The following is a 12,012-nucleotide window of genomic DNA, read 5'->3' as shown; positions in this document are numbered from 1 at the left end:
CAAACTTGTGGCAGCCTGTGATGGAGGGGGATAGAGCCTGTCTTCCACCGGAGGCCGTTCAGCACCCTGGTCAGCAGTGTGGATCGTGGAGAGGGCCTCCAAGCAGGGCACAAGGGCAGCCGGCCCTGCAGCCAATCAGGGTTCGGCAGCCTGGTATATAAGGAGCTGTTGAGTAAAGGTCAGTTAGTTCCTTCCTGGAACTCAACCTGGCCAGAACTCTGGGCTGCAGGGCCAGCTTCAGGAAGTGTGGAGCCCAATTCGAACAATTTCGATGGGGGCCCCACAGCAATTTTGGTTGAGCAAAGAAAAAAAAAACAGCACACAAAAAATCCCCCGCCAATACCCCCCCTCCCGTGGCACAGGAACACCTTGCGCTAACTCACAGGCAGCCTACGCACTCCTCCTCTGGGGCTGACACCCCCACCCGCAGCGTGCCTGGCAGGGGCGGCAGGTTTGTATAATTTTTGGTGGTGCCCCATTAGCCACACCCCCTGACTCGTTAACCATGCCCCAATCCCTATTAGACACACCCTTTGACCCCCATTAACCAGGCCTCTGGAGGTAACACGCTCAGAGCAAGATGGACACATGACCAGAAGTAAAAGGTGTCATGTCACCCCTCTCGAAGGACTTTTCCCACCATCCTCCTACCAACAGGGATTAGTTTGGCCCCCACCAAACCCCCCTCATGCAATTATCCTGCAATTGCATTAACCCAATGTGTGTGACATTAACTCGGGGGCAGAGAGGCTTGGGGAAGTGTTCCCTCTAAGGCTATGTCTACACTAGTGGCTTCTTGCGCAAGTACAGCCGTTCTTGCGTAAGAACCCGCAGAGCAGCCACACTGCCCACCTGCCCTTGCGCAAGGAAATATACAGTATGGCGTGGTAAGAGCTCAGCTCGCACATTGCTGTATGGATGTGTTCTTGCACAAGGCAAGATCCCTTGTGCAAGATGTTTTTGCACAAGAAGCCGCCAGTGTAGACATAGCTTAAGAGTTTCCTCCCATTAGCAGAATGGATTTTGTGTTGTGCACCTGCATTGAGTACATGTGGCTTGTTTGGATGTGCCACTGTGGCACCCAAGTTATTAATAAACATCTTATAAACCTCTACCTTTTCCCTCTGCTGCTATGTCTCCTCCCCTTGCTCCATCAGGGTTGGTGCCTGCTGCCCCCCAACTCCTCACCCTCCTTTGTAGTCCTGACTCCTGCTCTTCTCACTGCCCTCAGGCCTCCTGCGACCTGCCCCCCTCTGCCAGCCCTTCTCTCCTCCCTGTGCCCACTCCTCCAGTAGCCCCACTCTGATCATGTGAGCGACTCCTCCTCATCCCCTCTTCTAACACCTCCCTCTACACACCTGCCCTGCCTCTCTCCTCTGGTGCTGGTCCCTCCCCTGCAGGTGTCTGCCCTTCTGCTTCACCCCCAGAATCTCCTGGCACCTGAAACTTCCCTTAGCCCTGTACCCTCCTAGTGCCTTCCCTTTCCCTCACTGCCCCTGCCCCCTTTGCCCTCTTTTTCCCTGATGCCTACCCCCTCACCACTCTTTGCCCCCGCCATGCACTCTCTGCCCCCGCCCGTGCTCTGTAGGGGAGGCGGGCCCCACGCATTCGCCGTGCGCCTGGGGCATTTGACACAGGAAGCATGGCCATCAGAGGTAGGCATCATGTCTCTGCAGGTATCACATCTTTTAAAGACGGGGGAACCCGGCATACTGAAGACAAAAAAGCTGCTGCGGCGGAAGCTGCCTTCTAGCAGCCGAATCTTCCTCTAGGACTGTCTTTCAGCCTTGACAGCCATTCAATTCTGCATTACCAGTCTGTCCATCAGAAAATGGCAAAGAGGAGTTATTACCCTTGTTGGGATAATTGAAGAAAATAGTGATTATTAGATCATTGAGGGATAAACACACAGTTTTCTCAAACATTCTTTGGATCCTACAAACCCAGGTTTTAGGAATGTGTGGTGGTTAGAACTGTGGAACTGATAACCTGAGGATAACTTTGTGCATCACTGGAGGAAATGCATGCAGATACACTAAGTTATTTCAGAAGCAGATGGTGCTATAACAAACTGCCTATCTGTGATGTTGAACTGGTTGCAGTGCTCTAGTGTAGTCCTGTTCAGAAAGAAAAAATACTTCAGTTTTCCAATATCCCTTACACCATCTTATACTGGAAGGAACGAATTACAAAGGGACTTAGGCACCTACAAATCATTGGAACAACAATGCAATCCACAAAGCTTGTCTTAGGCATGTAGACATCCCCAAAACAATGAAAGAAGTGACTGAAACCTGCAAAGCCAATATGCTAAGTAGGAAGCTGCCTAAACTAGCAAATGAGAGATGTGCCTGAGAGTGGTGTGCTCTGAGACCCTCTCCTTTAACAGAAATAGGCTGTGAAATCCAGGCTGCAAGTTGGTGCCTACTGATGCTTATGATTCATTCCTGGGAACACCTTTCTTGGAGTCAGATGACTTAGGACAGGCATGTCCAAAGTCCGGCCCGCGGGCCAATTGCGGCCCGTGTTCTGGTTTAATACGGCCCCACAGGTAATTTGGCAATATCTATCTTTTATGGCCCCCAACGAATCCATATGTATTGAGATGAATACATTGTAAAATCTCAGTTAATGTCAGTCGGTCTAAATCGGTTATAAATATATTTGGACACAACATGTAGACTTGGTGTTATGTTCCTGTTCATATTTTTTGAACTTAAAAGTTGACAGAAAACCTTTATTACCAATAATATGTAATGTACTTTACAATGTTCCTGACATATATTTCAGCTTCCTGGATTTTTTTTTCATCTGGCCTTCAGATATGAAAGGCAGAGTGATTTAACACCTGTTTAGATTTGTCATCCATGTGACGAAATGAAAAGTATGCCATTTGCAATAAACTTTGCATAAAATAGTTAATTTGCATTTAATTTTAATGGTTCAAAGAATGTCAGGCAAAATGGTCGGCCCTCACGCATGTTCACTTCATCAAATCTGGCCCTTTTTGAAAAAAGTTTGGACACCCCTGACTTAGGAGCTTATGTTATTTCTTGTAAGCCAGGCTTCACCCTTGCTCCACAAAAATTGTCCAAGGAGGAGGTACTGCTGCTCATTTTGTAACTGGATTAGAATGCGTAGCTGTAATTTGGCAGACTCAACTTCAATAATCCCTCCTTTAGGAAAAGGAGAAAGAATTTGAACAAACAAAGGGCCCCATCCTGGTCCTCGGGGGAGCTGGACAGCCTGCTTGACCTGTGGCAGGTGGAGGAGGCCCTCCATGAGACCCGCTCCTGGCGCCGGAACACTGACATCTTTGCCTGCATGGCCCAGGCGCTCGCCCAGCAGGGCCATCCAGCCCGGACCCTCGAGCAAGTCCGAGCTAAAGTGAAGGAGCTGCGCCTGGGCTATGTGCGGCCAGCGAGGGCCAGGGGGCAGGAGCAGACACCTGTCCCCACTACGACTGGCTCCACGCCATCCTGGGCGAGCCAGCCCCGCAAGCCCCGGACGTCCCTGTCGACAGCAGTGTGCGCCCCCCCGTCACCAGGACCACCGAGCCGGGGGAAGGAGACAGCAGTGCGTCGGAAGACGAGACCAGCACCACCACCCTGCAGGCACCCTCTGGCAGCCCCGACGTCTCCCGCGCATCCTCGGAGGCCGGGGAAGGATCCACCGGTGAGTCTTGCACTTTGCACTCACAAGGGTGCGGGGGGGAGGAGCATGTCACTCAGGCCACGTGAGCTGCATGCTGTGTAGCATTAGGCAGGAAGCAGCACGTGCAACCACGTGCAGTCTGGAGACCAAGTGGCATGTGGCCGCGGCAAGCAGCTCCAGGGCACGCCTGGAACCGTGCTGCTCACACACATCCGGCGGGACCAGGGGGAAGGGTGGATGCCGGCTGGAACCAGCCAGGGCCCCAGGGACTCAGGCCAGAGCCTGCACCTCCGCAAGGGTGCAGCACGCAGAACAGCAGGCACACTGTCCCATGCCTGGCTGTGAGGCACAGCCAGCTGCTCCTGGGAAAACCACAGCTTCACAGCCCTGTGAACGTGGCCCCCACTGAGCCCCTCGCCTGCTCCCAGTGCCTTGGCTGGCTCCCCGAGGGAAGTCCCCACTGCGGCCACACATGTCCCTGGGCTACATGTGTGAGGGATAGTGGGAGGGAGAAGGGGGGGAAGTGCTCGGGCAGCCCCTAGGGCCGCCTGAGTTTTGCTACAAGGATCGGACACTCCCCAGTCACTCTCCTGGTTCCGTCCAGGAGATAACCCACATGATGGGGATTTGAGAGCCCAGACCACGTCTGCCAGATGTGCTCCCAGGCACTGTGTGGGGATTCATCTCGCTCCCTGTCAAACACCAGTGATTAGCCCAAAGCCTCACAGCCTCCACCGGCAGAGAGTTCTACAGGTTAATGCAACACAAGCTCCCTCCCGCCCTCCACGGGGCCAGGACACAGACTGGTGGTTACAATACATGGAGGAGGACCCTACTCCAGGGGCGGTCCTCTTTGCAAACATACAACACAGAGGGCAGGGGGGGGAACCGAGTGGGCCCAAGCCACACTACTATAGTGTCACCTGGGCTCAGGGGTGGAGGGCATGAGGTGTGGGGACAGTGGCCGGGCTGCCTGACTGACCCAACCTTTCTTCTCTTCCCTGCAACGGGACCAAGCTCAAGCCGGGGACCCTCCAGTCCGGCAGCAGCAGAGGCACCCCCAGCTGCCCAAGCACCGAGGCTGAGGCTCTGCCACTGTAGCCAGACATGAACCCCATCTTGTTTTTCCCCTCTACCCCCCCCCCCCGCCAGAGAGCAAGAGAAAGGCAGTCAGCCTTTGATGCCCTGGGAACGCAGGTGTGCTGCCTGTCCCTGACTCTACCATAAACAGAAACCAGACAGTAAATGGGCTAGCTGACGACCTGGGGCCTCCCGTCACCCTGATGGCTAGTACCAGTAGTTGACACGCCTGTACTGTCCCAGGAGAGGAATCTTCGCCCATCACATACCAGAGGTGCCCATTGTCTGCATTTTCCCAGGTGTGAATTATGCTTTGCACCCTTCGTGGGAAACTTGGCATTCAAAGCCATTTTTCCTAATTGGCCACTTGAGCCCAGGAAGAAGCCTATATGACCCAAGGGGTATAAAGAGGGGTTTAGTAGCCCACCCCATTTGAGCTCCAATCATCTACACCTGCTGGCAGGTATTGATTGTCTCCCGAGGTGTGTGGGACGCCCAACCTCGTCCTACTTCTTCCCTAGGGATTGAAAGATGCTGGTCACGCCAAGTCTGGAACGCAGGGATGAGAATTATACCTGCTAGGTGTCTATTTTGCACGGCACGGGGTCCGACCTAGCCGGCATTTAAAAATGGCGCCGGCCGGCTTTATGCAAATGAAGCCCAGGAAATTCAAATCCCGGGCTTCATTTGCAACTCCGTATGACTACATTACCTCCCCCTAGTTCGAACTAGGGGGTAGTGTAGACATACCCTGAGGTATCTATGTACTTTTTTTACTGCCTGCGATTGACTGACCTTTGAGAAAGTGCTATCACAAAACACAGGGGCTATGTCTACACTGCCCGTTTTGTGCAAAAAATATGCAAATAGGCAAAGCGTGAAATGTCGCCGCACCTCATTTGCATAATTAATTAGGCTGTTTTTCCGCAAGAGGCTTTTGTGCAAACCCCCCTTTTGCGCAAGAGCTGTTCTTCGTCATTTTTTTCAAGAACCTGTGTAAACAACTCCTTTTTGCGCAAAAGCCAAAAACAGAGCCTCATTAATTATGCAAATGAGGTGCAGCGATATTCCACGCTGCACCTCATTTGCATATTTTAACGCAAAATGGGGGTAGTGTAGACATACCCTAGGCTTCTGCCGAGGTGGGTATTTTGTCACTGTTATTAATATTGATGATGTAGATAGAACATCTTGACATTTTTGTCAAATTGTTTTTTCTGCTTGATTGGGGGTTTAATTATTCAGACTGTGTGTTGCTTGTTTTGTTAACACAAATTTCACATCTTGTCTGATGAACACTTAAGAGATTCTATACTCTCAGAATCTGTTTACACTTAAAATGCTACAGTTGCAGGGCTTCAGTGCAAGTGGTCCACCTGCTTGAGAGGCAGTAACTATGTCACCAGAAGAATTCAATGGAAGAAAGGGACTTCGGTTGTCTTAAGTATGCTGCATAAGTCTGTGGATTATTCTCACCCTTAACCAATGTAGTTAAATGTATCTAATTTTCTAGCTCAGTCCAGGTCTCACCCTTTCTCTTAAGATCAGAATGATCATCTCTCATATCCCCAAGAAATCTTCTAACAAAGGAAGATCAGACTTGATATTCCTCACATGTGTAAGGTTAACAAAAAATAAAATAGTTTAAGAAACCTTTTCAGAATTTATTTATATACACAGAGCAATAAAAAAGCACAACATTAAGTTTTTCTCAGTCAGTGTAAATTATTGTAAACAACTGTAGCTCCCACCGTTTTCCAAATGAAGTATAAACCCAGTGAATATAGTCCAAAGTTGCTCCCCTCCTTGAGTTTTTCTGTATTGTTAACATAAAATTTTTTTCTCTTCAGAGTCTAGCTGTTCCTAGGATAGAATTGCTATTCACGTCCCCTCTCATCCACACTTTCTTGAAGAAAGTACTCCAATATGTATTGAAGGTAACAAGGCCCATCACACCTGATATATATCTGGGTGAGTTAACCAAACTAATTCTGCATCTTGTTATAAAACCTGACAGAGTGAGTAAACAAACAAACATTTAAAACTCTTGCATTCTGATGCAGGGTCTCAGAATCTCACGCTGTAACTCCTGTAATGGTGCATTTGAGATATTAATCCTGGAGAAATTCTGCGACACTGTACATGTGCATAACTAACAAGTTGTGCATATTTTTAACTGGGCAGAAACTGAGACTGCTGGAAAGTTACTGCAGTTCCGCCTTTTGACCACCAGAGGCTCGGTGGTGCTAAAGTAGAGCCACAGCTCCCTGATAGCTAGGGAGGGAAGAGGAAAAGCCTGGTTTATTCACCATGCTTGTCAGGCCAGGCCCCCTAGAGCAGCAGTTCCCAACCTCTTCCAGATGGGGACCCATTTGACAATTCAGGAAGACTTGGTGACCCAAGGCAATTCAAAAACAGGGGGAGAAGAGGGGGCAGAGACACCTGGGGAGACACTAGGCAACCCTTTTGAAATGTAATGGCGACCCATTTTTGGGTCCCGATCCATAGGTTAGGAAACCATGCCCTAGACCATGCATGAAAAAAAATTAGCCAAACTCCTCTCTTTCCCCAGTGCCTCCACCTCTTCAGTGCCCTGCTGATCAATTCCTTTCCCTCCCTCCCAGCATCTCTTGCATGCTGCAGAACAGTTGTTTTGTGGTGTGCAGGATACATTGGGAGGGAAGCAGCAGGGCAGGAGAGAGGAGTAGGCAGAAGGGAATGAGTGGGGACGGGGTTGACTAGGGATGGAGCAGAAGTGGGAAGAGGCTGGGTGGGGGCTTGTAGGAAAGGGTGGGTTGGAGGTTGGCCTGAAATGAAATGGGAAACCAACCACCCACGTCCTCCAGATACAGAGGAAGTTGGTGCCTACTATGGGGCCAGGTCAGGACAGACAGAGTGGAGCTTCTGGGGGTCAGACAGGGGCTCATAAGGGCTACTGCTACTGTGGGAGGACAGACAAGGGCAGGGGCTGAATGGGAATTGAAGCACAGGGCCACATGGAGATGGAAGAGGGGATGCAGAGCCACCTAAGGGCAGTGGTTGGCTGAGTGGGGGCACAGAGACAAATGGGGACGTGGAAGGGTGTACAGGACCACACGCGGATGGATGTCTGAGAAGGGGGGAGAGACATGTCCATAGGGGCAGATGTGCCTGAATGAATGGGAGAGGCTGGCTCAGCCAGGGACTGCATGGGGGAAGGTCCCTTAATTCCTTTCTGCTCCCGCAAAAGACCTGTTTTATATTTTTCATACCCATACCCAACAATCCTTCAAGTTTACACCCAGGCTCCTTCCCTGCAATTACTTCCCCCTCCTTTAGCTACACTGCCCTGGACCTCCCCAAGCCTCTGTATGGCTTCTGAGGGGTGTGAGAAATACAGTTCTGTATTATAGTTTAAATTAATTATTACTCAGAGTTCTGTATTAATATGCCTAATAAGAAATCTATTTGTCAAATAAACATTTCCTGAATTTTTTTTGTGATCTGCATTGTAAGAGACATACTTATTGACAGGTATTTTTGAAATAAATTACCAACAATAAATGAAAATGGTATGATTATATTATGTTATTTTGGCAAGCAAAATATGCAGAATTTTGCAAAATGTAAAAATATTATGTGCAGAATTTTTAATGTTGTGTACAGAATTCCCGCAAAAGTAATTTCATAGGGAGAGCAAACTGAATTGCTTAGGTGGCGAGGAGTCCTGTGGCACCTTATAGACTAACTGAAGTGTAGGAGCATAAGCTTTCGTGGGCAAAGACCCACTTTGTCAGATGCATGACGAAGTGGGTCTTTGCCCACGAAAGCTTATGCTCCTACACTTCAGTTAGTCTATAAGGTGCCACAGGTCTCCTCACCGCTTTTGCAGATTCAGACTAACACGGCTACCCCTCTGATACTTGAATTGCTTAGGATTCCAACATACTGTCATTCACAAAAAGAAAAACAATCCACAAAGCAAAAAGAAAACATCCATACTACTCCCCCCCCTCCAAAACAGCTTGCATAAATTATCCAAATGAGGCACAATATGCTAATCTGCACCTCATTTGCAAATTCACTGCAAAACTGGCAGCGTAGACATAGCCTAAAACAGTGGTTCCCAACCTTTTTGGCATCACGCCCCCTTTTTTAGTTTTGAGAAACCCTCATGCCCCCTCCCCCTCAATAGCAGCAAAACTTGTTGAGAGAAAAAAAAAAAGGAACTGACCGGGGTTGGAAAACAAAAATAGCAGCAAAACTTGGGAAGAGAGATTAATTTTGAGGGGGTCTGGGTCGCCTCACGCCCCCCCTGGAATTTCTTCATGCCCCCCAGTTTGGGAACCCATGGCCTAAAAGATCTCTAAGTGGCTGTCTTTTTACAGACCAATTCTACAAGTCAAATACACAGAGAAGGGTTGGAATTACAATTCATCCAGAAATTTAATTCTCACACCTATGGCCTCAATCGAGATAATGGATGGCTGGGATATATCAACCAAACAAACAATGAAGGCGCCAACAGCTCTTTGTCTGTATAGATTCTTGTGTTAGTACTCTTCCCTTCTAATTGCTGTCCTATGATCCTTATCTGCTTCTTTTAACTATCCAGGTGCTTACAGATTACCAGTTTTGCCTGTTTGATTTTCCCTTTGTTATTTACATACCCTCTGCTTCTTGTTTCCCTCTCCCCTTCCATTTTTTTCTTCCCCCGACCCCCTTCTCACGTATTTATTTTGGGTCTGGACGTCCTAAACTCAAAACTCCGGTTATCTGAAGAAGTGGGCTGTGCCATGATACCATCTACATATTTTGTTAGTCTCTAAAGTGCTACCAGATTATTTGTTGTTTTTAGTTTATTTGTGAAAGTTGTGTGCATGGAAGGGAGAAAAACCCATACTAAAGCCTTGAAGCAGTGCTGGCAGATAGTTAACTAGCACATTGTAATAAACTGCATATGTCATTTTCACATGCAATATTTCAAAATAATACATATACTTTTGTACAAGTCAGGCACTGAAAACTGAATAAAAGGGGATATTTGTTTGGTGTAAACTCTGTCTCCAGGTTTACAGGATCTTTTGAAAAAGGCTTCTATTTTCGAAAGAACTGTGTCTAGACTGTGGTTTTACTTTCGAAATAGGGCTTTTTCGAAAGAGTGCCATGATGCGATTATGCAAATGAAGCACAGGAAATTCAAATCCCGGCTTCATTTGCAAATTTCGAAGTGCCTAATTTATATCCCTCTGTTGAAAGAGGGATGTAGTCTAGACACACCCTATGTAAACCACCTCCACAAGGGGAATGAGTAGCTAACTGCTGTAGCATGGTTCATGCAGGTGCTTTACAGTGCTGAAACTTGCTATGCTCTGGGTGGTGTTTTTTTCACAGCCCTGAGCCAGAAAATTGCAGCACAGTAAAGTGGCAGTGTAGACTTAGGGCTTGTCTACACTGGCAAGTTACTGTCCTGTAACTTTTACTCTCAGGAGTGTGAAACTACCCTTCCTCCCACCCCAAGTGCAACAAGTTATAGTGGTTTAAAGTACCAGTGTGGACAGTGCTACATGGCTAGGAGCCCAGCACAATTACTACTTCCCTTCATGGAAGTGGTTTACCTAGGGTCCTGCTATGGTGACACTGTCACATTAAAGTGCGGCCACTGCTGCATTTTAAAGTTTTAAATGAAGACAAAGCCTTAGCCTAAGATGTTAGTTTAGTTATCTTTTTTTCTTGATTACTGAGGCTTTTTCTATATTAGAGTAATCTTACATTAATTTATCCCTCTGGATCAACTGGAAACCATCTTGAAGCCAAACACAGAAGTGATTCAATCAGTTAGGGAGGCAGCAATAAGCATAACTTATCCCAACATGTTTATAGGAGTAGTCTGAATTGGTGGTTGCTCAATGGATTGTGTCCCCCCATGTGGCCACAAGATACTGGCACAATTGGCGATGTGAATTCAAAGAGGTCTTCTCTGACAACTGTCAAGACTGACAGTTCCTTTCAGTTGGTGAATTCCTTCTATTCCCTCAGTCATCTCCCCACCCACATTATTTTTCCAGATCCATACAAAACCAATATGGAATGCAGAGCACCTGCATGACTCACAAAAAATTATCCCTTTGAGGAGATGACCCTTTTGCCTTTAAAAGGATTAACAAGCTAGCTCAAACACTGTATTTAACAGACTATCTTGATTTGTTCATCTGGTCCAATTATTCAAGGAATCTGAATAATGGGTAAATCCCCAAACACTCTGCACAGATGTTATACAAGGCTGATGTGGGTGTGGCTGGTGTGGATGCACTCAATTTTATTCCAGTGTTAAATTAGGCCAAACAGTTACACCCACAAGAAATTGGTTCTTGAATGTCCCTCTGCTACGCTTCTGCACAATGGCATACACACAAAGCTTACCCAACAGCGACCCCCACACCTCCTCTTGTGAAATGATACACATAGGCTGGAATCCAGAAACGGATATATGCACTGCAATACTGTGGCACATCTAATTTCTAGTTTCCTAGAAAAATCACAGGAACAATGGGGTGATATACAAATTCTGAAATAGGTTCCTAGGGTCCAGGTACAACAAGTGGAGATAGATATTCATCACAGAATGCAATCCACAACACCTAGCACCCTAGGCACAGTGCCAACTAAGTTAGCCATGGGAGATTGGTGCCTAAACACAGAGTTCAGGGAGGCACCTATCTCTGCTCAGTGAGCCACAAACAGGAACCCATCTCTTGGAGTCAGGTGTCTAAATAATTTCTTGTGGGAACAAGTCTAGGCACCTGCCTTGCTCAATGCAAAGTGGCTGGAAAGTGCATAAGAGCCTTTGTTTTTCTGTTTTTATTTTATTTATTTTTTCCTGAGAATTCACCGGTGTCTATTGTCACAAAAAGCCAGATCAAAATCAGTGCAAAAACTATTACTTTTTCTGGGTTAATATTGGGATTTATTGTGGTGGATGGGAAGAGAAGGGGAAAAGTATTCAGCAGAATAATGCTTTGAATTCTGTTCATCAGTGTGGTTTGCTGCAGTACAAAAATAGAACTGGACATATAATGCTATCTCTGAGTTTAAGAAAACAATATCTCTCTAATCCCCAAATAAAACTTTTATTTAGAAAAAGTTTACTGTTGTAGACTTAGAACTATTAACCTGTCCATGTTTAAGTTTAATAATTGGGCCTCAGAATTTGCTGTGCATACCCTCAATTTAATCCTTTCTCCTGTTTTGTTTTAAAAAAATCTACTTTTGAATATTTCCTTGTGTTCTGAAACATAT

This window comes from Pelodiscus sinensis, chromosome 6 (genome assembly GCF_049634645.1).
Source record: "Pelodiscus sinensis isolate JC-2024 chromosome 6, ASM4963464v1, whole genome shotgun sequence".
Taxonomy (NCBI): Eukaryota; Metazoa; Chordata; order Testudines; family Trionychidae; genus Pelodiscus; species Pelodiscus sinensis.
The sequence above is the reverse complement of the archived record's forward strand: the minus strand, read 5'-3'. Positions refer to the sequence as shown.